Source organism: Agrilus planipennis, unplaced genomic scaffold (genome assembly GCF_000699045.2).
Source record: "Agrilus planipennis isolate EAB-ADULT unplaced genomic scaffold, Apla_2.0 scaffold47, whole genome shotgun sequence".
Taxonomy (NCBI): Eukaryota; Metazoa; Arthropoda; class Insecta; order Coleoptera; family Buprestidae; genus Agrilus; species Agrilus planipennis.
In genome coordinates this window covers 1521925-1548142 of record NW_020442442.1, presented here as the reverse complement: position 1 = coordinate 1548142, position 26218 = coordinate 1521925, and the positions used below count along the sequence as shown (strand labels likewise).

At 34.3% G+C, this 26218-nt stretch overlaps 1 non-coding gene across 1 annotated transcript in view; it reads left to right on the top strand.

The window, feature by feature from the left end:
• The window catches only part of LOC108744593, a 181713-nt gene that overhangs the window by 116931 nt on the left and 38564 nt on the right, over nt 1-26218 (top strand). The window contains exon 3 of the transcript XR_003232302.1: nt 17235-17282. This is a non-coding gene — a transcript (uncharacterized LOC108744593). The remainder of the gene's footprint in view (nt 1-17234; nt 17283-26218) is intronic.

Genomic DNA, 26218 nt, shown 5'->3' with positions numbered 1-26218 from the left:
GTTAAAAATTTTCCATATTATTCATTATTTCTTATTTTATTCAAAGTATTTGGTCAAATTCCAAATTTTCTTTCAGACCGTATACTTTTTTTTAAGATAAGCGTATGTTTCTCTTCTTTTTGGTAGGTGGACGGATCAGTAGATTTATTGTTCTAGTAATAAATAATAAAAGATTTACAGTTTTAAGTTTATAATCCAAAACTGACAAAATTAAACTCAAGCGACTGATCACAACTTATTTAGATTATTTTTATGTACATTTTCTTGATTCGTGATGGTACATTGTGGTTCTATCTTCGTTCATCTTTCTTTCTTGGTAATATTGTTCCTTACAGAAACGAAGAAGGTCGACAAAGGACATAATATTATCTGTGAGGGGTCTGGTAGAATAATAAGAGAATTGCCTTCCTTGCCTTTACACAGGGCATAATTTATGGCCCAGCTATTGATTTATGGTTATGCGACAGGGTCCGTGACATCTCTATAAACTTTAGAAATTGACAGAGAAAGGCTCAGATTTATTTATGATTATTTATACATTTCGTCTTTATGCGACAAGGCGGGTTGCAAATAACGACAATAATGATAATACACTGCAACTTTGCAAATATGCAATAGATATTCTTAAAAATATTCTTGGGAAATTGCCTGGTCGTGTTTATGGCGTTGGCGAAAAACAGTCAGGTGCATCTACTCTTCGTAAGAAGCCACTGATTTATTTTAATTTTATTGCAAATTGGTATAGTACACTCAATAAAATCCCACAAGATAATTAAGTATTTTTCTTTTCTATTAATGGCCGCCACAATAATCTCGCAAGTATGTTCATTTTCAAATTGAAACGTAAAATGTTATTTTTACGATTTTATATTAATGTCGCGTTACATCTGAACATCAATTTACAGTAATATTGATCGATCTTTTCCTTTTGTTTAAACAATGACTATGTAAAATAAGACTTTCAAAATATAAATAAGATGTTTCTACTAAAATTACAAGTAAGTAGGTACTTAATTTTTCATTGTTGTAATTGTAAAGCTTATTAGGATCCGTCAAATGGGCATACACCATCTGGTGGCAAAATTTATAACTCGAATGAGGGAAAAATTTACATAGGAACTGTGCACGCAAATTGTAAAATTGTTTATTAAAATAATAAAACACGTTAAAAACGTAAAAATTTTTTTGATGGAGTAAAAAGTTAATATGTTCAGTGAAAAGCAGCAATAGCACTTCAGACATGGATCTTCACTCTTCACCTACATTAACTACTTTCCAATAAAAACTAACCGTTTTATATATGTAAAAAATATATTCGGAAAATTAGAGAAAAAAGTAAACTAATAGAAGCTTGGATGAAAGCAGTAGGTATCAAAGAAGTGAATTCCGGAATAAAAATTTGTTCACGTCATTTTAATGCACATGATTATATTTCAGCAAGTATTTACCATCAGCCATAACCTTAATATTTAAAACTAGAATCATACTAAAATTATAAAGTGAGAAATTACTTATTCCTGTGTAATTGATTTAACACAATTCTAATGATACGATATAAGTATTTTGAGGTTAAGAACCTACCTGCTGCAATACAACATAGTTGCAATAATGTGTTTGCAACGTTGTCTTAAATCGGCTTAGAGTCATTGATATGATATTGCTTAAATCACCCAGAATCACCTCACCAATTATATAACTTGAATCAGTTTTCAAATCCGAAGTTTGTAAAAACTAGGCAGTAATCTTGACGGAATTTGAAGGTTAGCTTCCGGATTTGTTATTTCCGAATTTTATAATCAATCACATATTGTGTTAATACTTATCATTTTATCGTAATTTAAAAACTTGGAAATTGCACAGTACACTATAGGAACTACGATAAATTTTCCCTAATCGGCGCCATGTTTTTANCAGACATGGACTTTATACGTTACTTTAGTAATGTAAGTTTCAATTTTCGCGTATATATGTATGCATTTGTTTTTTTGTATTAATTTCAATGAACATTTTTACGTTTTATCTTCTAGAAACCAACAAATCTGCCACTTGAATGTCGTTCAGTTCTTATCTTCCTTTTCATTCCACGTAAAAGCGATACAAATCGCTATGGAACGTCGTAAATCGTTTGGTGCGTCTGTTTGACGCAGCATCGGAGCATCCCCTTGGCAATACTGCTCCCTTGGTTTCATCCCTCTCCCTCCGCCCCCCCTTCTCACGGGCATCTTTGTATCTCTTCTTCCCCGTGCTCGTTCACGTATTCGTTGAGGTATAATGTTACCTACGTGCAATGTTCGTTATGGTGTACCTACTATGTACTTCTTACTGCAGAAATCGTTGTGTAGCTTTAGCACGTAATCGGAGATCCCAAGACGCTGATTTAGTCTACGGTTTGTTGAACAAAGTGTAAAATTAATTACGTTATATAGAATTACTTGATACAAAGCGTCGCAGAGCGTCGTTACTAGGATACGGGCCGTTGCGACGCCATCAATTCTCTTCATTCTTTCCAATTTGTACCTAACGTAAAAGTATATATTTATTTACTAAAAGAAATGTAGACGTCAAATGGAGAGTAGGAAATAAGACATGTTGAAAATACTCAAATGGTATCTTCCAAAATTTCTTCTGCTTATCTAGGAATTCAAAAAATTAATTGATTAGCCGTCAGGGATGCGGACAGATGTGAAACATCGAAATTGATTCGAAATGTTCAAGCTCTTGTTTTTAAATTCACTTAGATATGCACAAATGTAATAAAACACCTAACTTTATCTTAAATGATAAATAACTGACTAACTCTAACAACTGCAAACCCATGGGTGCGCAAAGTCGTATTTATACGTTTAAACCCCGCTAGTCAAATAAAGGGCTGAACGTGTCTTACAACGCAGAGTGCTTTGTCACGCACGGTACAGTGTCTTGCCACTCGCCATGAACAATGCTTTGCAATGTACAGCGTCTTGCAATGCAGTCTTGCCACTGCCATGAACAATGCTTTGCAATGTACAATGCCTTGCTATGCACAGTGTCTTGCCATGCAGAGTCTTGCCACTCGCCATGAACAATGCTTTGCAATGTACAATGCCTTGCTATGCACAGTGTCTTGCCACTCACCATGAACAATGCTTTTCAATGTACAGTGCCTTGCTATACACAGTATCTTACAATGTAGTGTCTTGCCATACACAATATGTGTACAGCTTGCTATGCCGTCTTGCCGTCCACAGTAGTCTGCCATGCACAATTGTAACACCTAGAGTCCCGCCATTTACACAATCTTACAACTTAATTTTATAAGTCAGTGTCTGCCTAATAATTTAATTAACAAAGTTTGTGAAATCGAAGCTTTCATTGGTGCATCTTTTGTGAAAAGCTTTAAATATATATCAGAACTAATTTGTATTTCGAGGTTATTATAAGCGAATTTCACTATATACATACATGTTTAATTTTTGCTGTCCTTTACGTGTGCAAGCGGCTTTGAACGCGTTTTTTTTTTAACTTATTGATTAATTACCTTTCATTCTTTTAACTGGTGTTCCACAATTATTTCCTCTACTTAATGGTATATTACTTCCTTCCTTTTTTCCATATCTCAAAAAACTTTTATGGACTTGGACTTTCAGTCGAAAGTACCAGATATATTTTTTGTCATTAGCGAGGCCAATTCGGTTCAGCGTTGGAAACCATTAATCGTTCCGAAGTCACTTAGGGTGCCATAAATTTTCGTAAATCTGTCTCAGGCAACCGACACATTTCTGCTTACTGTTCTATGTCAGAACAAAGACAGACAGAGGCTGTTGATGCCGCTTTTGGAGTTCCTAGGCATCCAAACGGAAATTGGTATAAATGGCATCAATTTGTGCAAGGGACACACCTTCTACCTCGTTTATCTTCACTTCCGAGAACATTAGTAAAAAAATCGATTGCAGTTTCGACCACTAATTACAAATGTAGACGTAGATTATATTATAACTCACTTTTACAAATAAGAAGTACTGGACAAACAGGTTTTTGTGGTCCGGACAGATGACAAATTGACGCCCCTCAATCTTTTGCTAATAGAAAATACATGTTATTATTATTATTATTGTTATAAAGATAACATTTTCTGGGTCAAATTAAAGATGTTTGGGAGGTATGTTAAAATGCTACGAGACAAANTCCTGTAATATATTATATGCAATTAGTTTTGATCACTCTTTTAAAAATCATACTATTTATGTTAATTAAACTTGTCAATACCACTGTATTTTATTCAAAATTCACAAAGCAATCGGTAAAGCAAGCAATAAAAGAGAGACACACTTTACTAACTGCTCAAGGATGTTTGAGAGGTATGTGAAAATGCTACGAGACAAATAAAAATTCGGAAGTAAAAATTACAAATCGATTCACTAAACCGTTAAAAAGTTATCGAAATTTTAAAATTAGCTGAAAATCTCGTTTTTACTTGATAAGATAATGATAATATTTATAATTGTCTGAAATAAATGCAATTTTAAAGTAATTATTATTATTATTTAAACACATTAAAAAATTTTACGCTCATTATTAATAGAGATTGAAACTAAATATTTTTTTGTTTCGAAGTTGAAATCAAGGCATATTCACTGCCAAAAGTCCAAAATATTTTCCATATTATTCGTTATTTCTTATTTTATTCAAAGTTTTCGGTCAAATTCCAAATTTTCTCTCAAACCGTATACTTTTTTTTTAGTATAGATCGTATTTATTTACCTCATGATATGCAGCAAAACCTAATTAATCACGAATTTCTAATTTTATGTACTCTTGACTCCGATTGTACCTCCCAAACGTCCTTAAGTATGGAGCTGCAAGTTTGAGAAATTTAAAACATTTCCCTTTCTCCAAAATTTACAATTCTTAAATTAATTGTATCAGTCTGTGAATTCTAATGCTAATGAGTCATCGTCTAAAACCGATAAGTATAATTACTTTAATAATGCATACGTACCTATTATGTATTAATAAAATAATAAACATGATTATTATTGTTTTCATAGAATTATATGACAGGATAGGGAGGAATTCTTATTTTGTTTTATTTATCATGTAGTTATGTGTTTTTTATTTTATTGCAATAATTTGTCGGTCGTCTTATTCATTCGTTTCGATCCTGTTCCTAACCTCATACCGGAAAAGAACGACAGAGAGAGAGAGAAATAGGATTTCGCTTGAATGAAAAACATTAAAAAATTCAATCCTTCTGTGGAGAGATGCTTTTGCTAAATGAAAACCGGGGGTGTACCGGTCTTCCGCCCTCGTCACAATAAACGTCGAATTCATCTTTTTGAAAGCATTATCAGACAAATATTCGTACAGCTATCAAAAGATGGAATTCATATGCGGAACCGAAAGCTTTTGTGGTTATTGAGAGGTGCATATTATTACTCCATAAATAACCGACAGCAAAGTGCGTTCCCGTTCGTTTTGGGATTGTATTTCCGTTATAGGTCACTGCTTTCACTGTCGTTATTCTTTTCCGGTATCGATATATTACTTCTAATAATCCTGCAGTATTTCGCATGTATCCTACGGACACTGAACGCTGATCATTTTGTCACTATTGAGAAGGTAGTTTATATTATATTAGAGGTACTCCGGATAGTGTTTTGTCGCATATCTGGTATTACGATTGATGACTGATGTCTTCGTTCTGGGGTTCAGGTTTTCTATTAAATACCACCCTCAATAACGCAATTAAATTTTAATTCTTAATTGACGGATTTTCAACGAGAGGGTTTAGTTGAAACCATTGAAGAACGTCTATAATATTTATAAATACGAAAAGTCTGCAAGGTGACAAAATCATATTAATAAGTTATCGTCAGTCAAACCTGATAAACCGACAAGTGACAGAAACTTCAACAGTTCGGCCATACTGATGTATTCTTGCTCACAAGAAAAAGTAAACACAAAACTACATCGAAATAACAAATATTTTATTATAGGTAGTAATCAATAAATAATACAGATGACCTGTCCCAATACAATCTTAATTACTAATTTTCATTAGCTAGGTTTTTTGTTATAGTTATTAAATTATTGGTGGTGTTTTTTTTTCTGGTAGAATTACCCGACGCTGCAGCGTACCCGGCATTATCATCTGGTACCCGGATGCATTCTAAAAGAAGTTTCAGATACGCCGGGTACCGGACTCATCTACAGTAGGTAAATATTCACTCAGCTTTTATATCGCGGTTGGATCGCATGGATATCTAGTTGTATACGCATATATTCTCAGAAACAGAAAAAAGTATGAAAAATATGTTACTAAAAATCCGCCAAATTTCATCGGATACATGTCGAGCATGCACCACATCTCGCGAAACAATTGACCACATCACTGGGGGTTGCTCATTTTTAGCTAGCCGACAATACCTCGACAGGCATAATAATGTTGCTAAACAGATACACTCGCTATTAGCCAAAAAGTTTAAACTCATAGATCAGATACAGCCGTACTATAAATACAAACCACAAAATATATTAGAAAACCACTAAGCCAAGCTTTATTGGGATAGATACAAAATTACAGACAAAACAGTTAATCATAACAGACCTGATATCACACTGACCATCAAAGAAACTAAAACCACCTACCTAATACATGTTGCTGTACCAAATACTGAAAATCTTAAACAAAAGCATATTGAGAAAATTCAAAAATATATTCCTTTGGATGATGAAATAAAAGAAATGTCAAATCATAACACAGTTCGAATTATTCCAATAATAATATCATCAATAGGCGTTATATCTAAAACATTACACGCTAGCCTAGCCGAGTTGAAACTGCATAAGCTTACGTACATAAGTCTACAGAAATCAGTAATCCTTGATACATGCGGAATAGTACGCACATTAACAATACTGACATTCTCCCTTTCCAGATAACACAACAGGTTAAATTAGAAGCGGAGTTTTTAATAATTACCAATCATATTATAGGGCAAGAAGTACTGCTCTATAAAATTTAAGATCAGAAAATTGAACAAAATAATTCGAAGTGGTCTGTATTCTGTCGAAATTGTCAGACGCGGATCGCGATTTCGATCTTTTTGGATTTCATCAGCGCATCGCAGGCAGCTCCGACAGAACACAGACCAACCTCTACCTGCTGTCTTAACAGCGCGTTTTAGAAAATACCACAAATGGCGTGGTGAGCGCCATCTGTAGTACGATGCTACATTTTAGGATTACGTATGCTCCAACAAGGTCCATTTAAAAATATGGATATCTACTTGCTGAAACGNTAGTAATTATCTTAATACGATTAATTTATCTATTAAGACCCTTTTTCTTAATTAAAATTAATATGAAATATTATCGTTTACAATCCCTTAGAATTGTGAAAAAATCAAAAGATACGGCCATTTCTGCAAGGAAGTCAAAGTTTAAAGGGTACTACCGTTGACCTAGAATCATGAACATTGGCAAGGAGCAATGTTTTAAAATACAAGTAGAGATAAAGATCCGAAAACCGTAAATTTGAATTTAATTGTAATATTGTAATTACATGTTTTGGCGACTGATTTTGGAGAGAAACTTAAAACATACTCGGAAAAAGCAGGAAAAACAATCTATCTACAAGTTTGTGTGACAACAAAGTGTAACACCCCTTAAGGGTTTTAAATTGAATAAGATGTAATTTATCGAGTGTACATGCAGTAATTTATCCGCCTAACGACGGTTATGTGCATGCATATGCATTTGTATATGTTTGAATGTAAATATGTTTTACACATTTCTGTCGTTAATTAGTTGCACCAGCCTCTACAAAAACCTGTGCAGGAACTTAATGTGTGGGTATTTAGAATTAATCAATTTATTGCTCTGTATGAGATATATTTTAATCTTATTTTATGCATATGTTGATAAGACATGAAGATATAGGTATACAGATGTGTAACTGTCTTGTACATTTGGGGTTTCTTGTATCCATGTGATATAAGACATATTTTTTTAGAAATCGAAGAATACTTACATGTTTGACCCCTTTTCGTAGTCTCCATTTTGTTATTTTGCTTTTCGATTTTTTTCATCTTGTTCCAGTTATTTGCTTTCTTTTTTGATTAAAACCCAAATTTACGGAAAATTATGGAAATATACTATATGCTTTTTGTATTGTATTATTTACGGAGTGGCTAGAGAACTCTTACTTACGTACAGGTCGGACGAAACAAGCTGGCGAGCGGTCGCGCAGGTACTTGCCCATTTATGACCTATTTGGGTAAGTCACTTGGAATCGATACACAAATAAGCTTTCAGTAAGCGTAAATTATAGTATTAATATAGATAGGACAGTAGCGTACCAGAAAATAATATAGAAACATAACTTACCAAAAAGAAAAAATAAACCTATTGCTTTTGTTTTATAGTTAGTTTTCACATTCACTATCATCATGGGAATTTCTATCACTGTCACCAACATCAACAATTAGTTCTTCTGTTTGTTTGTCTATTACTTGCTCACTGATTCCTATTTTTAAATATTTAATCTAAACCCCTGATAGGAATACTGGAGAAAGAGGGCTGCAATCGTTATACCTAAAACTGCCTACTTTTGCCACCGCGCACCCACGCCATTTTAAAATTTCCACCAGCTTCCAGCGTCAGGCCTGTAGGTACTTTTGTTTTTCTCAATTTGTTTATTTTTTTCTAATTTCTTTTTGATGCATATGCCGAGGACCATAAGGCCGGCTTCTCTTCTTGACATCAGTATTGTAATTTTGGGACCATCCTTCATGAAGGGAATTTATTAGGTTACCCTGATTCTATCTAATTATATTTTAATTAAAATTTAATCAGGTTTTAATCAAAAATACATAGTTTTACCTCGAAGAACAAGAAATGCTAGTATTATCTCTGAAAAGGTAGTATTCTCGTCTGTCATTTGATAAAATCAGATGGAAGAGAATATGGAATATTTTATGACTGTATATTACCCCAGTATGACGTCTGAATTGTGCATTTATTTAAGTATTTAATGGTATGAGTCCAGAAATTCAAAGAAACTGCTGCTGTTTTAGCGTTAGTTTAGCGATAGTTTTAGCTTTCCTTTAAAGTAGGCAGGTTTATCGGAAATGTGTTTCTTAAAAGCAGAAAATGAAGAGATCTGCATGCACAATTGGTAGTCAGCTCTGCTGGTCAATCCGGATGAGGCACCATTAAATAAAGTAAGAGACGGAGAGACGATCCCAGTGTTTTCCATCTCACAATTCTCTTCAACTTCAGGAGAGCGTGGAACTTGCCTACTATAATAACTGTATTATATCTTCATAATCTTGATAGCGTATATTTTTCTACAATTTCTCTCCATTAGATGGATCCAAAATGACCAACTATTTTAGTCATAATCCGTTTTAGGTCCATTCGCATCGGGTTATGTTATTGTTCCTATCTCTGTATAGTTTCTTGGTAGAAATACCCAAAATCAAACGTCTTTTCAAATATTGTTCTCATTATTCAAGCAACTGAGTCAAGGCCACTAGTATCATAATAGCGTCNTTAGTCATAATCCTTTTTAGGTCCATTCGCATCGGGTTATGTTATTGTTCCTATCTCTGTATAGTTTCTTGGTAGAAATACCCAAAATCAAACGTCTTTTCAAATATTGTTCTCATTATTCAAGCAACTGAGTCAAGGCCACTAGTATCATAATAGCGTCTTAATACTGTTCGAATATCCATCCAATTACGTTTTAAATAATTAATTATAAAGAAATCCTACTTACGATTAGTTAGGTGTACATGCTACTTAAAAAAAAATAACTTGTTTCTAAAACGACTTAATTCAAACCAAAGAATCAAATAAACAAGTCAATGAATAGTTAATTTATCAAGCGCAGAAGCTGCAGCTTTCTAAATAAATTATTTAATTAATGCTCGTTCTTTGAAGAAAATTGTGACTGCGAACGGCGTGAAATGCATTGCATGTCATTCTTAATAAACTGCTTCTCCTTAATAGTAATTATCTTAATACGAGCGGATCGTTGATGAACACGAGAACAACCCGCTGTATAATATAGATAAAGAAATAAATTAGATTTGAACGACCATCTACAGGTATATACTTGTAGAAAATTACATATATACAATCTTTTTATTCATGTAGGTACCAATATGTATACAGATAAGGCAAAATTTTACAGAACTTGAAAATGACACATTTCGTTGTCGGTATTTTTAGGGTTCCGCAGCTCAAAAGGAAAAAAGGAACCCTTACAGGAAATAGGAATACTTCGTTTTTCGTATGTTTGTCTATTAANAATCACGCGATAATGAGAAATTCGATATTGCTTCTTTTCTCGTCGATCGTCGTAGGAAGCATGGCAGCCGAACAATAGAGTTAAATGTTAATTTACCCGTTATGCGAACAAATATAATCTTTTCTATATCTTCGTGCCATTCTGAGAACTAATTTATTAATTATGTGGAATGAAGTGTGGGCTGAATGTTTACATCCAAGTGTCTAAGTCCTTGATGGTGTGGCTATTCAAAAATTAAATGAGAAAAATATTGTTAATATATGATCTTGAACACATACCTTGTTTGGCGAGGTAGGTAAATACGGCAATAGATGCTTGACATGATTGTTATGTTTGTCCTATTTTTATTTATATAACTTCAGGTATAAAAGTATTTTCAGTGTTGAAATTTATCTGGAATTTATCTCATGAAAAATAAAATCAGGCGCCTGACCTGGTGGTTAAAGGTTTCTAGTCTTCTTGCTCTAGGTCAGTAGAAAATAATGTATTGATTAGTGTTGTAACAGACCTCTGCTTCCGTAATTGCGGAAGTTCCGCATACATTTTCATATCCGCTTCTGCATCTGGTTCCGCATTTTTATAACGGATGCTTATCGCAGCTTAACAAAATATTATTACCTTTATCTGTTAGCTGAACTTGACCTTCGGGACCCTACAAGGGGACTTCATATTTAATGAGAGCCTAGTTTTAGGTGGGAAGTTAGTTCTTATTTCCCTGACAGGACCCATAAAGAGGGCCTTTTTCTCAATTTTATCTAGCTGTGCTGTAGATCTAGACAGGACAGTTTAGCCCATTTTAAGCGTTGTTTGGAAATAGTCATTTAATTAGAAGTATCTTATGACATTAATTAAATTTCAATGGTCTTAATGTGTAGAAGAAGCTGTGTGTCTATATGTTATCATTGTGGTCTTAATAACGCATAATTTATAATAATAAACACTTTTGCACCCCACATCGGACCTCTTGACCTCATATGTTTATAAATTAAATTCGATTTTAACTTGACCCGTTGATGCCTTCCTAGAATTGCTAATAAATAATTTATTAATGTCATTATTTTATCAGTTAGCGGTTCAACATTCTTTATTTGCTGCTGTCAGACAATTCATTGGTCATTGCGGAGGAAAACATAATTTAATTTACAAATTAAGCGACTTAATTTATTATAAACGTAAACTTCGGGTCGCAACTTTATAGATTAATTTTAATTAAATCACGAAGTGAGAAACTTTTCAAAACAATTAATTTTAATTACGTTAGTTGCCGCTAAAAAATTAATTTAATTGTGTATATACGAAAGACACTAGATTTAATTTTATTATCTCACATCAGTAGTTTTAATACCGAGTGATATGGCCTAGAGGTTTAGATCACTGCTTAGTGTTCAACAGGACACGGGTTCGATTCCTGATCTGTGCACCTGGGGTTTCCGTGGATCACTTCGGCAAATACTCGGGTAGTAGTGTACCAGTCTCTCACAATTCCTAAAAAAAGGCAGAAGGGAGGGCCTTCCGGCATATAGAGACCAGGGGGACTGCCTGCCCACTAGAATTAGTAGCTGGTGGGAGTGAAACACCCAAACGTTATGGTTGTAGTTAGCAGTTTTAATTTGCCATTTTTGTATTTTTTGGTATAAAGGTACAATGTATTGAAACAAAAAAGTATTCGTAACGTAATTAACCTAACCTAACAACTATGGTTAAAAGCACCCAGTGTACTCGTAAATCTAGGCGAATAGGTTTGATCTCTAATAGACACATCAGGTAAATAAAATGTGTGCCTGATCCTGAAACATTTTTAAATAATTAATATTCCTTGCAGTTCTGTAGGCATTGGAATGGAACGTGTGCATTTGTATGCACGCATTGAAGTGGTAGTGGTAACACTGGTTTCCAAATCATCTCCTAGATTCCTCAAATTTTCATGTATCCAAAACTCTAAAACGTCATTTATTTCTCGCAATTCTCCTCCGCTTTTGTAGTGACTCATTCGATGTTTTCCATGTGTTTCACCGCGAATAAGCAGCTATTTCGTCCAACATTTTTTTGATTTTTCGTTTTCTGACATTAAGAAAATCAGCATTTCCCGGCCCATTTGTTTTTGATTTTTTCTTTCAGCACAAAATTATTGTACGTGTTTCAGTTTCCAAGTTTATCAATTTCTTCGATGTTATAATCAAATTAGGTTCTTTTTTGCAGGAATTTGCACGCTGATTACCTACCATGCTGAATACTGAATGACACTATAACANTAATAGTAATTATCTTAATACGAGCGGATCGTTGATGAACACGAGAACAACCCGCTGTATAATATAGATAAAGAAATAAATTAGATTTGAACGACCATCTACAGGTATATACTTGTAGAAAATTACATATATACAATCTTTTTATTCATGTAGGTACCAATATGTATACAGATAAGGCAAAATTTTACAGAACTTGAAAATGACACATTTCGTTGTCGGTATTTTTAGGGTTCCGCAGCTCAAAAGGAAAAAAGGAACCCTTACAGGAAATAGGAATACTTCGTTTTTCGTATGTTTGTCTATTAAGACCTTTTTTCTTAGGAACGTGTAGAGATAACAAATTGAAACTAATATCAAATACTCTGGTTTGCAATCCCTTGAAGCTGTGAAAAAATCAGACTAATTCTGCGAGGAAATCAAAGTCTAAAGGGTACTTCCCGTTGACCTAAAATCATGAACATTGGCAAGGAGCAATGTTTTATAAAACAAGTAGAGATAACGATCCGAAAACCGTAAATTTGAATTTAATGGTGATATTGTAATTAGATGTAATGGGGACTGTTTTTGGAGAGAAATTTAAAAGCAGGAAGAACCTTCGAGACTCGATTCTCATGACGGTCGACGAGTTTGTGCGACAACAAAGTGTAATACCTCCTAAGGGCTTTAAATTAAATTTATTGGACATTCGTTGATGTCTTAAATACTTGTCAAAAATCATCGACAACCACATAAAACTAATTTTTCTATTCCTCGGGAACAGCATTTTTTCTTTGGATAAAAGGTACCCTATGTCCTTTTCTCTACCTTTGACAATGTGTCTTCAAAATTTTATGTTGATTAATTGGGTAGTTAAGGTATGAAATCGACCACATAAAACTAATTTTTTTCTATCTCTCGGGAATAGTATTTTTTCTGGGTAAAAGGTACCCTTTGTGCTTTTCTGTAACCCTAACACTCATCATCATAAGGTCGTCAGTCCTAAGACTTGTAGGACACGCACCTCCACTCTTTCCTATCTTGACCTAATCTTCGCATTTCCCTAAAACTAGAACTTCCCACATCCTTAACTATTTGCGAACAGTAATCTAATCTAGGTCTACATCTATTCCTCTTAACTCCTGCTTATGTGTCTATGTCTATATGTCTCTGACTAGACCTTCATGCCTGAGAAGGTGTCCTGCTAACCTATCTCGCCTATTGTTTATTGACATCCATAGAGTCCTCTGTTCTCCTATTCCTTCTAATACCTTTTCATTTCTAACCTTCTCTATCCACGGTATCCTCATCATTCACCTGTAACACCACATTTCGAACGCTTCTACCCTTTTCTTTTTAATGACGTTGATCGCGTCTTAGATGTATAAAGTAAAAGGTAGCAAAGACAATGAGTATACAAAATTTCATGATGATCAGTTGAGTAGTTATAAGGCGTGAAAAGCTAACTCACATTAGTATTTATGATATGAGTTAGGAGAGGATGAAAACAGATAGCTGAAGGTATTGAATTATATGAATTTTCCTATAGGTACCACGTCGTATTTTTCAAAAGATAATAATGATTACATTAGTAATAGAACATTCCTATGTTCGGTTCTCAATTCGCCAGTACTGTATGTATACATGTGTGCGGACATATGTGTGTAAATTTATATTTTAAAAGATAGATCTTTGTCCTAGTGTGGAAAATTAGTCGGTAAACAACTGTCTCACATGGACAGGCACGTCAGGGTCTCACGGTAAAAGCATCGAATTAATTGACAAGTGTTTGTTTTACATACTTTCGNTAGTAATTATCTTAATACGATTAATTTATCTATTAAGACCCTTTTTCTTAATTAAAATTAATATGAAATATTATCGTTTACAATCCCTTAGAATTGTGAAAAAATCAAAAGATACGGCCATTTCTGCAAGGAAGTCAAAGTTTAAAGGGTACTACCGTTGACCTAGAATCATGAACATTGGCAAGGAGCAATGTTTTAAAATACAAGTAGAGATAAAGATCCGAAAACCGTAAATTTGAATTTAATTGTAATATTGTAATTACATGTTTTGGCGACTGATTTTGGAGAGAAACTTAAAACATACTCGGAAAAAGCAGGAAAAACAATCTATCTACAAGTTTGTGTGACAACAAAGTGTAACACCCCTTAAGGGTTTTAAATTGAATTTATTGGACTCTCGTTGATGCCTTAAATACGTGTCAAAAATCATCGACAACCATATAAAACTAATTTTCCTATCTTCTGTTTCTATTTGACTTCCATAGAGTTTGTTCTGCCATTCTTTCTAATATCTCTTCATTTCTAACCATCTCTATCCATGGTATCCTCATCATTCGCCTGTAACACCACATTTCGAACTCTTCTTTTCCGCAGCGCCCACCGTCCATGTTTCGCAACCGTACAGCGTCGTGCTCCAAACATACACCTTTATCAACCTTTTTCAAATTTCTAAATTAACCGTTCTCGAGCATAGAAGTGACCTCTTTTTATTGACGGCAACTCGACCCTGAGTTATCCTCTGCTTTATATCCTTACTACTCCTTCCTGACTTATCTGACTTCCAAAATACCTAAAATCAGCCACTTCTTCTTGTAATCTTTCGTCTCCCATCTTTATATTTGCTCTTTCCCTACTTTTTCTTCCCTTGCATTCCACTGTTTTTGTTTTATTTTTATTTATTTCCATACAATACTGTTTCGTCAATACCTCTTCTATTTTATTTAAAGCTATCTCTAACTCCTCCTTCTTAGATGCTTATATTACTACATCATCTGCAAATTTAACAATACTAATCTTTTGTCCCTGTATATCTATCGCTATGGTTGTACTATCTTTGATGATGTTGATCGCGTCTTCGGTGTATAAAGTAAGAGGTAGTAAAGACAATGAGTACAATATTTCATGATGATCGGTTGAGTAGTTATAAAGCGTGAAAAGCCGACAAGCAAAATAACTCGCATTTCTTATTTATGATATGAATTAGGATAGGACGAAAAGAGATAGCTGAAAGTATTTATATGAATTTTCCTATAGGTACCACGTCGTATTTTTTAAAAGATAATAATGATTACATTAGTAATAGAACATTCCTATGTTCGGTTCTCAATTCGCCAGTACTGTATGTATACATGTGTGCGGACATATGTGTGTAAATTTATATGTTAAAAGATAGATCTTTGTCCTAGTGTGGAAAATTAGTCGGTAAACAACTGTCTCACATGGACAGGCACGTCAGGGTCTCACGGTAAAAGCATCGAATTAATTGACAAGTGTTTGTTTTACATACTTTCGCACGTGTTATTACAAATGAAAGTTGAATCAGGAGATTTTTACTCGAAAATATTCAGTATACGATGCATATTCTATGGAGTTGTACAGAACGTTCAATTTTGTTGAAAACTAAAAGTCTTGTGGCCTTGCTGGTACTTGAAATCTTTTCTCCTATAAACAGTGGCGGATTTAAGAAAAAAGGTACTTGTAATGTAAACAATGATTGAATAATGTATGTTTGAGTCCTCTTCTTGCTTTTTGTTTTGCAAATACTTCAATTGCAGAATTCAAATTAAGTGACTTAGTCGCCGATCATTCAATGTATAGGATACAAAAACTATTGAGGACTTTTTCAGCTATCGAAGCTCGGTGATATTCTTTATAAATTTTCAAAGAACACATTACATGTCCAGCATTAGCTGAATCTATAGGAAAAGTCAAAAACCATCTAACAAAACTGTAGTATGCGAGAGAGCGGTCTATTACTGTGTCTGCAATCCACGAGCTCTAAATAATCAATGGATTGTCGTCCGTTGTCCAGGGAAACTGATCAGTTCCTACCCCGGATTTGTAATATTATTTCACATTAAAGTGGCAATGGTAACACTGGTTTCCAAATCATCTTCTTCTAGATTCCTCAAATTTTCATGCATCCAAAACTCTAAAACGTTATTTATTTCTCGGAACTTTCCTCAGCTTTTATATAGTAGTAACTCTTTCGATGTTTTCCATGTGTTTCAACGCGAATCAGCGGCTATTTCGTCAAACATTTTCTTGATTTTTCGTTTTCTGACATTAAGAAAATCAGCATTTCTCGGCCCATTTGTTTTTGATTTTTTCTTTCAGCACAAAATTATTGTACGTGTTTCAGTTTCCAAGTTTATCAATTTCTTCGATGTTATAATCAAATTAGGTTCTTTTTTGCAGGAATTTGCACGCTGATTACCTACCATGCTGAATACTGAATGACACTATAACAAGTTTGACAACTAATGATTTTATGTTGAAATGCAAACGGATCTCTATATCTCGACACGTTTACCTTTTTAGAGAATACTTTGCTACACTTCATATTTGAACAGATTATTGTAGGTGCCAGCGGATAAATGTGTCAATAGATGATTTTTTTTGGGTAAACCTTTCTCTGCTAATCTTGCATTAAAACCGTTTGAATAAGACCCCGGGAGGGGGGGGATTTCTTGTGAAGGACTTAAACGGCAATGTTCCTTTTTTTACCAGTAGCAGCAAATTCCCACCAGATGACATTGTACTATCTGTGTTTGGATGTTACATAAACTTGCTCTTTAGGAGTTTCTTCTGCTTGGCCAGTAATTTATCAAGTCTACTTGTTGCGTGCTGATGAGATCTAATAATATTGTTTTTCTATTAGCTAATCTTCTTTTTTGTTTTCAGATATCTATCAAACCTGATGAGTCGTGTTTCTAAAAATGGATTCCTTATGTAAGTGATTAAGAATTAAAATTATTGATTATCTTATAAATTCGCATTCCATACTATTTCAAATAATGAAATAAATATCAGAAGTGTTAATTATTGATAAACAGAAATACCTGATACCTGTCGAGAATAATCTCGGAGTTCACATGAGAACAATGATCCTTATCAGCAAGGTGCTAATCACGCGATAATGAGAAATTCGATATTGCTTCTTTTCTCGTCGATCGTCGTAGGAAGCATGGCAGCCGAACAATAGAGTTAAATGTTAATTTACCCGTTATGCGAACAAATATAATCTTTTCTATATCTTCGTGCCATTCTGAGAACTAATTTATTAATTATGTGGAATGAAGTGTGGGCTGAATGTTTACATCCAAGTGTCTAAGTCCTTGATGGTGTGGCTATTCAAAAATTAAATGAGAAAAATATTGTTAATATATGATCTTGAACACATACCTTGTTTGGCGAGGTAGGTAAATACGGCAATAGATGCTTGACATGATTGTTATGTTTGTCCTATTTTTATTTATATAACTTCAGGTATAAAAGTATTTTCAGTGTTGAAATTTATCTGGAATTTATCTCATGAAAAATAAAATCAGGCGCCTGACCTGGTGGTTAAAGGTTTCTAGTCTTCTTGCTCTAGGTCAGTAGAAAATAATGTATTGATTAGTGTTGTAACAGACCTCTGCTTCCGTAATTGCGGAAGTTCCGCATACATTTTCATATCCGCTTCTGCATCTGGTTCCGCATTTTTATAACGGATGCTTATCGCAGCTTAACAAAATATTATTACCTTTATCTGTTAGCTGAACTTGACCTTCGGGACCCTACAAGGGGACTTCATATTTAATGAGAGCCTAGTTTTAGGTGGGAAGTTAGTTCTTATTTCCCTGACAGGACCCATAAAGAGGGCCTTTTTCTCAATTTTATCTAGCTGTGCTGTAGATCTAGACAGGACAGTTTAGCCCATTTTAAGCGTTGTTTGGAAATAGTCATTTAATTAGAAGTATCTTATGACATTAATTAAATTTCAATGGTCTTAATGTGTAGAAGAAGCTGTGTGTCTATATGTTATCATTGTGGTCTTAATAACGCATAATTTATAATAATAAACACTTTTGCACCCCACATCGGACCTCTTGACCTCATATGTTTATAAATTAAATTCGATTTTAACTTGACCCGTTGATGCCTTCCTAGAATTGCTAATAAATAATTTATTAATGTCATTATTTTATCAGTTAGCGGTTCAACATTCTTTATTTGCTGCTGTCAGACAATTCATTGGTCATTGCGGAGGAAAACATAATTTAATTTACAAATTAAGCGACTTAATTTATTATAAACGTAAACTTCGGGTCGCAACTTTATAGATTAATTTTAATTAAATCACGAAGTGAGAAACTTTTCAAAACAATTAATTTTAATTACGTTAGTTGCCGCTAAAAAATTAATTTAATTGTGTATATACGAAAGACACTAGATTTAATTTTATTATCTCACATCAGTAGTTTTAATACCGAGTGATATGGCCTAGAGGTTTAGATCACTGCTTAGTGTTCAACAGGACACGGGTTCGATTCCTGATCTGTGCACCTGGGGTTTCCGTGGATCACTTCGGCAAATACTCGGGTAGTAGTGTACCAGTCTCTCACAATTCCTAAAAAAAGGCAGAAGGGAGGGCCTTCCGGCATATAGAGACCAGGGGGACTGCCTGCCCACTAGAATTAGTAGCTGGTGGGAGTGAAACACCCAAACGTTATGGTTGTAGTTAGCAGTTTTAATTTGCCATTTTTGTATTTTTTGGTATAAAGGTACAATGTATTGAAACAAAAAAGTATTCGTAACGTAATTAACCTAACCTAACAACTATGGTTAAAAGCACCCAGTGTACTCGTAAATCTAGGCGAATAGGTTTGATCTCTAATAGACACATCAGGTAAATAAAATGTGTGCCTGATCCTGAAACATTTTTAAATAATTAATATTCCTTGCAGTTCTGTAGGCATTGGAATGGAACGTGTGCATTTGTATGCACGTTCGTCTTGTGTTTGTGTGTGGTGTTGTGAACGACTACGCACTCTCGGATCGACTTCGGCTTTTTTCGAATAGATACGTCGGCCAAACGACGGTCAGTTCGACGCGAAGTCAACGAGCCGAGGTAGTTTTCTTTTCAGTTGTGTAGTAGGTCTGTAGATGAGTTGACGTGTTGAGGACGTTTTGTTTACGAAAAATCTGTATATATTTCGAAATGGCGGAACAGTTTTAAAATAGTCGAGATCGTTTAGTAAATTTTGTGTTGGAACGTAATGTTAACGAGAAATAACAGTGTTCTGTGTTATATTTAAAATGTTAGTTTAAAGAATCCTGTGCTTTGTGTTACTTGGAAACTTCTTGTTAAAATAAATTGAGTTCCAGGTAGGCTTATAATATTGCTAACCAGTTTGTATTTAATTTCCACTATGTTGATGTGAAATTGCTTCTACTTATTATTGCTGGGTTATTTAAATTATTTTATAAGCCCCTGCGATTAGAATAAGATACTGTTTAGATCAATTATTACTGATCGTTAACTTCCACTATATGGATCTACTGCTCATGTAGTAGGAAGGTACACATGTAGGTGCTAATTAGAAAATGAGCCGTTAAAATAGAAATTCCGGTAGCTGTTGTTTATCTGCGTACAGTAGTAGCTTTGCATTTGTAGTTGAAGNAAGGTGCTAATCACGCGATAATGAGAAATTCGATATTGCTTCTTTTCTCGTCGATCGTCGTAGGAAGCATGGCAGCCGAACAATAGAGTTAAATGTTAATTTACCCGTTATGCGAACAAATATAATCTTTTCTATATCTTCGTGCCATTCTGAGAACTAATTTATTAATTATGTGGAATGCAGTGTGGGTTGAATGTTTACATCCAAGTGTCTAAGTCCTTGATGGTGTGGCTATTCAAAAATTAAATGAGAAAAATATTGTTAATATATGATCTTGAACACATACCTTGTTTGGCGAGGTAGGTAAATACGGCAATAGATGCTTGACATGATTGTTATGTTTGTCCTATTTTTATTTATATAACTTCAGGTATAAAAGTATTTTCAGTGTTGAAATTTATCTGGAATTTATCTCATGAAAAATAAAATCAGGCGCCTGACCTGGTGGTTAAAGGTTTCTAGTCTTCTTGCTCTAGGTCAGTAGAAAATAATGTATTGATTAGTGTTGTAACAGACCTCTGCTTCTGCTTCCGCTTCCGTAATTGCGGAAGTTCCGCATACATTTTTATATCCGCTTCTGCATCTGGTTCCGCATTTTTATAACGGATGCTTATCGCAGCTTAACAAAATATTATTACCTTTATCTGTTAGCTGAACTTGACCTTCGGGACCCTACAAGGGGACTTCATATTTAATGAGAGCCTAGTTTTAGGTGGGAAGTTAGTTCTTATTTCCCTGACAGGACCCATAAAGAGGGCCTTTTTCTCAATTTTATCTAGCTGTGCTGTAGATCTAGACAGGACAGTTTAGCCCATTTTAAGCGTTGTTTGGAAATAGTCATTTAATTAGAAGTATCTTATGACATTAATTAAATTTCAATGGTCTTAATGTGTAGAAGAAGCTGTGTGTCTATATGTTATCATTGTGGTCTTAATAACGCATAATTTATAATAATAAACACTTTTGCACCCCACATCGGACCTCTTGACCTCATATGTTTATAAATTAAATTCGATTTTAACTTGACCCGTTGATGCCTTCCTAGAATTGCTAATAAATAATTTATTAATGTCATTATTTTATCAGTTAGCGGTTCAACATTCTTTATTTGCTGCTGTCAGACAATTCATTGGTCATTGCGGAGGAAAACATAATTTAACTTACAAATTAAGCGACTTAATTTATTATAAACGTAAACTTCGGGTCGCAACTTTATAGATTAATTTTAATTAAATCACGAAGTGAGAAACTTTTCAAAACAATTAATTTTAATTACGTTAGTTGCCGCTAAAAAATTAATTTAATTGTGTATATACGAAAGACACTAGATTTAATTTTATTATCTCACATCAGTAGTTTTAATACCGAGTGATATGGCCTAGAGGTTTAGATCACTGCTTAGTGTTCAACAGGACACGGGTTCGATTCCTGATCTGTGCACCTGGACTAAGTTTTTCTGGGGTTTCCGTGGATCACTTCGGCAAATACTCGGGTAGTAGTGTACCAGTCTCTCACAATTCCTAAAAAAAGGCAGAAGGGAGGGCCTTCCGGCATATAGAGACCAGGGGGACTGCCTGCCCACTAGAATTAGTAGCTGGTGGGAGTGAAACACCCAAACGTTATGGTTGTAGTTAGCAGTTTTAATTTGCCATTTTTGTATTTTTTGGTATAAAGGTACAATGTATTGAAACAAAAAAGTATTCGTAACGTAATTAACCTAACCTAACAACTATGGTTAAAAGCACCCAGTGTACTCGTAAATCTAGGCGAATAGGTTTGATCTCTAATAGACACATCAGGTAAATAAAATGTGTGCCTGATCCTGAAACATTTTTAAATAATTAATATTCCTTGCAGTTCTGTAGGCATTGGAATGGAACGTGTGCATTTGTATGCACGTTCGTCTTGTGTTTGTGTGTGGTGTTGTGAACGACTACGCACTCTCGGATCGACTTCGGCTTTTTTCGAATAGATACGTCGGCCAAACGACGGTCAGTTCGACGCGAAGTCAACGAGCCGAGGTAGTTTTCTTTTCAGTTGTGTAGTAGGTCTGTAGATGAGTTGACGTGTTGAGGACGTTTTGTTTACGAAAAATCTGTATATATTTCGAAANCTAATCTTGCATTAAAACCGTTTGAATAAGACCCCGGGGGGGGGGGCTTTCTTGTGAAGGACTTAAACGGCAATGTTCCTTTTTTTACCAGTAGCAGCAAATTCTCACCAGATGACATTGTACTATCTGTGTTTGGATGTTACATAAACTTGCTCTTTAGGAGTTTCTTCTGCTTGGCCAGTAATTTATCAAGCCTACTTGTTGCGTGCTGATGAGATCTAATAATATTGTTTTTCTATTAGCTAATCTTTTTTTTTGTTTTCAGATATCTATCAAACCTGATGAGTCGTATTTCTAAAAATGGATTCCTTATGTAAGTGATTAAGAATTAAAATTATTGATTATCTTATAAATTCGCATTCCATACTATTTCAAATAATGAAATAAATATCAGAAGTGTTAATTATTGATAAACAGAAATACCTGATACCTGTCGAGAATAATCTCGGAGTTCACATGAGAACAATGATCCTTATCAGCAAGGTGCTAATCACGCGATAATGAGAAATTCGATATTGCTTCTTTTCTCGTCGATCGTCGTAGGAAGCATGGCAGCCGAACAATAGAGTTAAATGTTAATTTACCCGTTATGCGAACAAATATAATCTTTTCTATATCTTCGTGCCATTCTGAGAACTAATTTATTAATTATGTGGAATGCAGTGTGGGTTGAATGTTTACATCCAAGTGTCTAAGTCCTTGATGGTGTGGCTATTCAAAAATTAAATGAGAAAAATATTGTTAATATATGATCTTGAACACATACCTTGTTTGGCGAGGTAGGTAAATACGGCAATAGATGCTTGACATGATTGTTATGTTTGTCCTATTTTTATTTATATAACTTCAGGTATAAAAGTATTTTCAGTGTTGAAATTTATCTGGAATTTATCTCATGAAAAATAAAATCAGGCGCCTGACCTGGTGGTTAAAGGTTTCTAGTCTTCTTGCTCTAGGTCAGTAGAAAATAATGTATTGATTAGTGTTGTAACAGACCTCTGCTTCTGCTTCCGCTTCCGTAATTGCGGAAGTTCCGCATACATTTTTATATCCGCTTCTGCATCTGGTTCCGCATTTTTATAACGGATGCTTATCGCAGCTTAACAAAATATTATTACCTTTATCTGTTAGCTGAACTTGACCTTCGGGACCCTACAAGGGGACTTCATATTTAATGAGAGCCTAGTTTTAGGTGGGAAGTTAGTTCTTATTTCCCTGACAGGACCCATAAAGAGGGCCTTTTTCTCAATTTTATCTAGCTGTGCTGTAGATCTAGACAGGACAGTTTAGCCCATTTTAAGCGTTGTTTGGAAATAGTCATTTAATTAGAAGTATCTTATGACATTAATTAAATTTCAATGGTCTTAATGTGTAGAAGAAGCTGTGTGTCTATATGTTATCATTGTGGTCTTAATAACGCATAATTTATAATAATAAACACTTTTGCACCCCACATCGGACCTCTTGACCTCATATGTTTATAAATTAAATTCGATTTTAACTTGACCCGTTGATGCCTTCCTAGAATTGCTAATAAATAATTTATTAATGTCATTATTTTATCAGTTAGCGGTTCAACATTCTTTATTTGCTGCTGTCAGACAATTCATTGGTCATTGCGGAGGAAAACATAATTTAACTTACAAATTAAGCGACTTAATTTATTATAAACGTAAACTTCGGGTCGCAACTTTATAGATTAATTTTAATTAAATCACGAAGTGAGAAACTTTTCAAAACAATTAATTTTAATTACGTTAGTTGCCGCTAAAAAATTAATTTAATTGTGTATATACGAAAGACACTAGATTTAATTTTATTATCTCACATCAGTAGTTTTAATACCGAGTGATATGGCCTAGAGGTTTAGATCACTGCTTAGTGTTCAACAGGACACGGGTTCGATTCCTGATCTGTGCACCTGGGGTTTCCGTGGATCACTTCGGCAAATACTCGGGTAGTAGTGTACCAGTCTCTCACAATTCCTAAAAAAAGGCAGAAGGGAGGGCCTTCCGGCATATAGAGACCAGGGGGACTGCCTGCCCACTAGAATTAGTAGCTGGTGGGAGTGAAACACCNTTTGTTAATTCCTTTAATTTAAGGTAGCCATTTCTAGCATGTATACATAGATACCGATACGTATGTAAATGGGTCGTTCCGGGTGTGCTGTTTTATTTTCCGTGAAAACGCCAACCTATTAGCAGGTCGTAAATCTTCCGAGATCGCCACTTAATTAATAAATCAATCAAGTAGCATTGGATCTCTCGGGCTCGACGCGTTCCTAGAACTAGTAGTAGTAGTAGTGTGTTTGGTATGCGTGTGCTTTGTTAACGTCTATTTGTATGTATAAATGTCTTCCTTTCCATAGAATCTTTTTCTGAAGACCGCATGCATTGCCTTTGTCCGCTCCATCACCCTCCCTATTATGCCTGCCCATCTACCGGACATAATGAAATGATTTTAAACGCCTGTCGCCCCAAGAACTCAAACAAACCCATGGCTCAGGTAGAGATTTTCAAATGAGATTACCTGGGTATTTATTATTGCTGTTAGTAGGAAGGACGTTCAATTCTTGTTAGTAGCATTAAGAATCTCGTCGTCAGGCAGCTATGCTGTAAAATTTCTCTTTACAGATATTTACTGAGCGAACTCGATAATAAACTATGACCACAGACAATATTTGTCATAGTAGGTAGTCCACAAAAAATGTTGGTTTCATGTTTCACGAATGTTAGAACTAAAAAATTTTCTTAACGTAGAATAATAATAGCAGACACTAAGATGTCTAAAATAGGTACAAAAAACAGTATTTGTTACTTTTAAATGTTGATTATTCCATTTTAAAGGTTTTTTAATGACTGTTGTGACCTCTGATTTTCTCAGGTAAATGCCTCATATACCTACTTTCATTCTAATAATACCTACGATGTTTTTTGTTTTAATTTTTCATATACCTGGGTAGGTATCTGTCTGCCTCTGTGTTAAACACTTCATTTTTATGGGTTATTGCTACTGTTGATTTTTTCTGATAAAGGTAATCGATAAATTAAGGAACATAATGACGTAAAATGTACTTCAAAAAATATGTATGATTAGATAGGTAGGTATATAAAAAAATTAAATTGGTGCTCAGGAAAAAAATATCGAAGGTAGGTACCTACCTACCTACTCAGAATATAATTCTGTTCTATTCTCTTTTAAATACCCTGGATTGGATGTATATTGTAGGTACCAAATTCTCAAATTGGTTACTTTTAAATTATCATATCACAAAATTTACCTATATATCGGCAAAGTTAATTTTAACATAAATTAAGTAGTACTCGCAGGTATTGTAACAAGTTCTGGTTCCAAAGAAAATCTCGTAACACAAGTGAAGGAAAATTACTAATTTCCTACTTAGATTAGGGGAATTTCAATAAAGGAAACTAAAAATAGATTTTAATGCCCACTTGCCTAAAAACAAATTGTGACAGGTACCTATTTCATCATGACTATAAATTTAAAAAGGAAGAAGTAATGTAGATGAATTCGGGTAGGTAGGTAAAATATATTCGGATATTGGATATGGATACAAGCAATATAGCGCCTGGATACCGGATACAAAATACGGACACTTTTTGAAAATAATGAATATTGACACTTTAAAGTCATACATACAAAATGCCCAGAAATTCGTCTTATTTTTGGGAAAAGGTCATAGCAGAGGTCATTTGTAGTTTATTTGAGTGGTTACTAAGTTTGAAGGTTTTTGCGAATTTTTTAGAAATTTGAAGACTTGCTACCAAAAACATTGGATACCTAAGTGGCGCGTGTCAAATTACTAAAATTAGGAAAATAAATTGTATCTAAATTTTTATTCTGTATTAGGGAACTTGTGTTTGAGTTGGTGATTCCTACAAACCTAAAACCCAAAATGGCACGTTGAGTGTCAAAATGTGTTTCTAAATGTGTAATTTTGGGTTTGAGTGTTTTTAGTTTAGTGAATCACATTTGATTGTATGTAGGGTTGCCACCTCTAAAATTTAGAAACCAGGACAAGATACGTGAAAACCCCGGATTTTAAAGTCCGGAACCCGGACATGTCAACAGGTTTTTTTAAACATAGT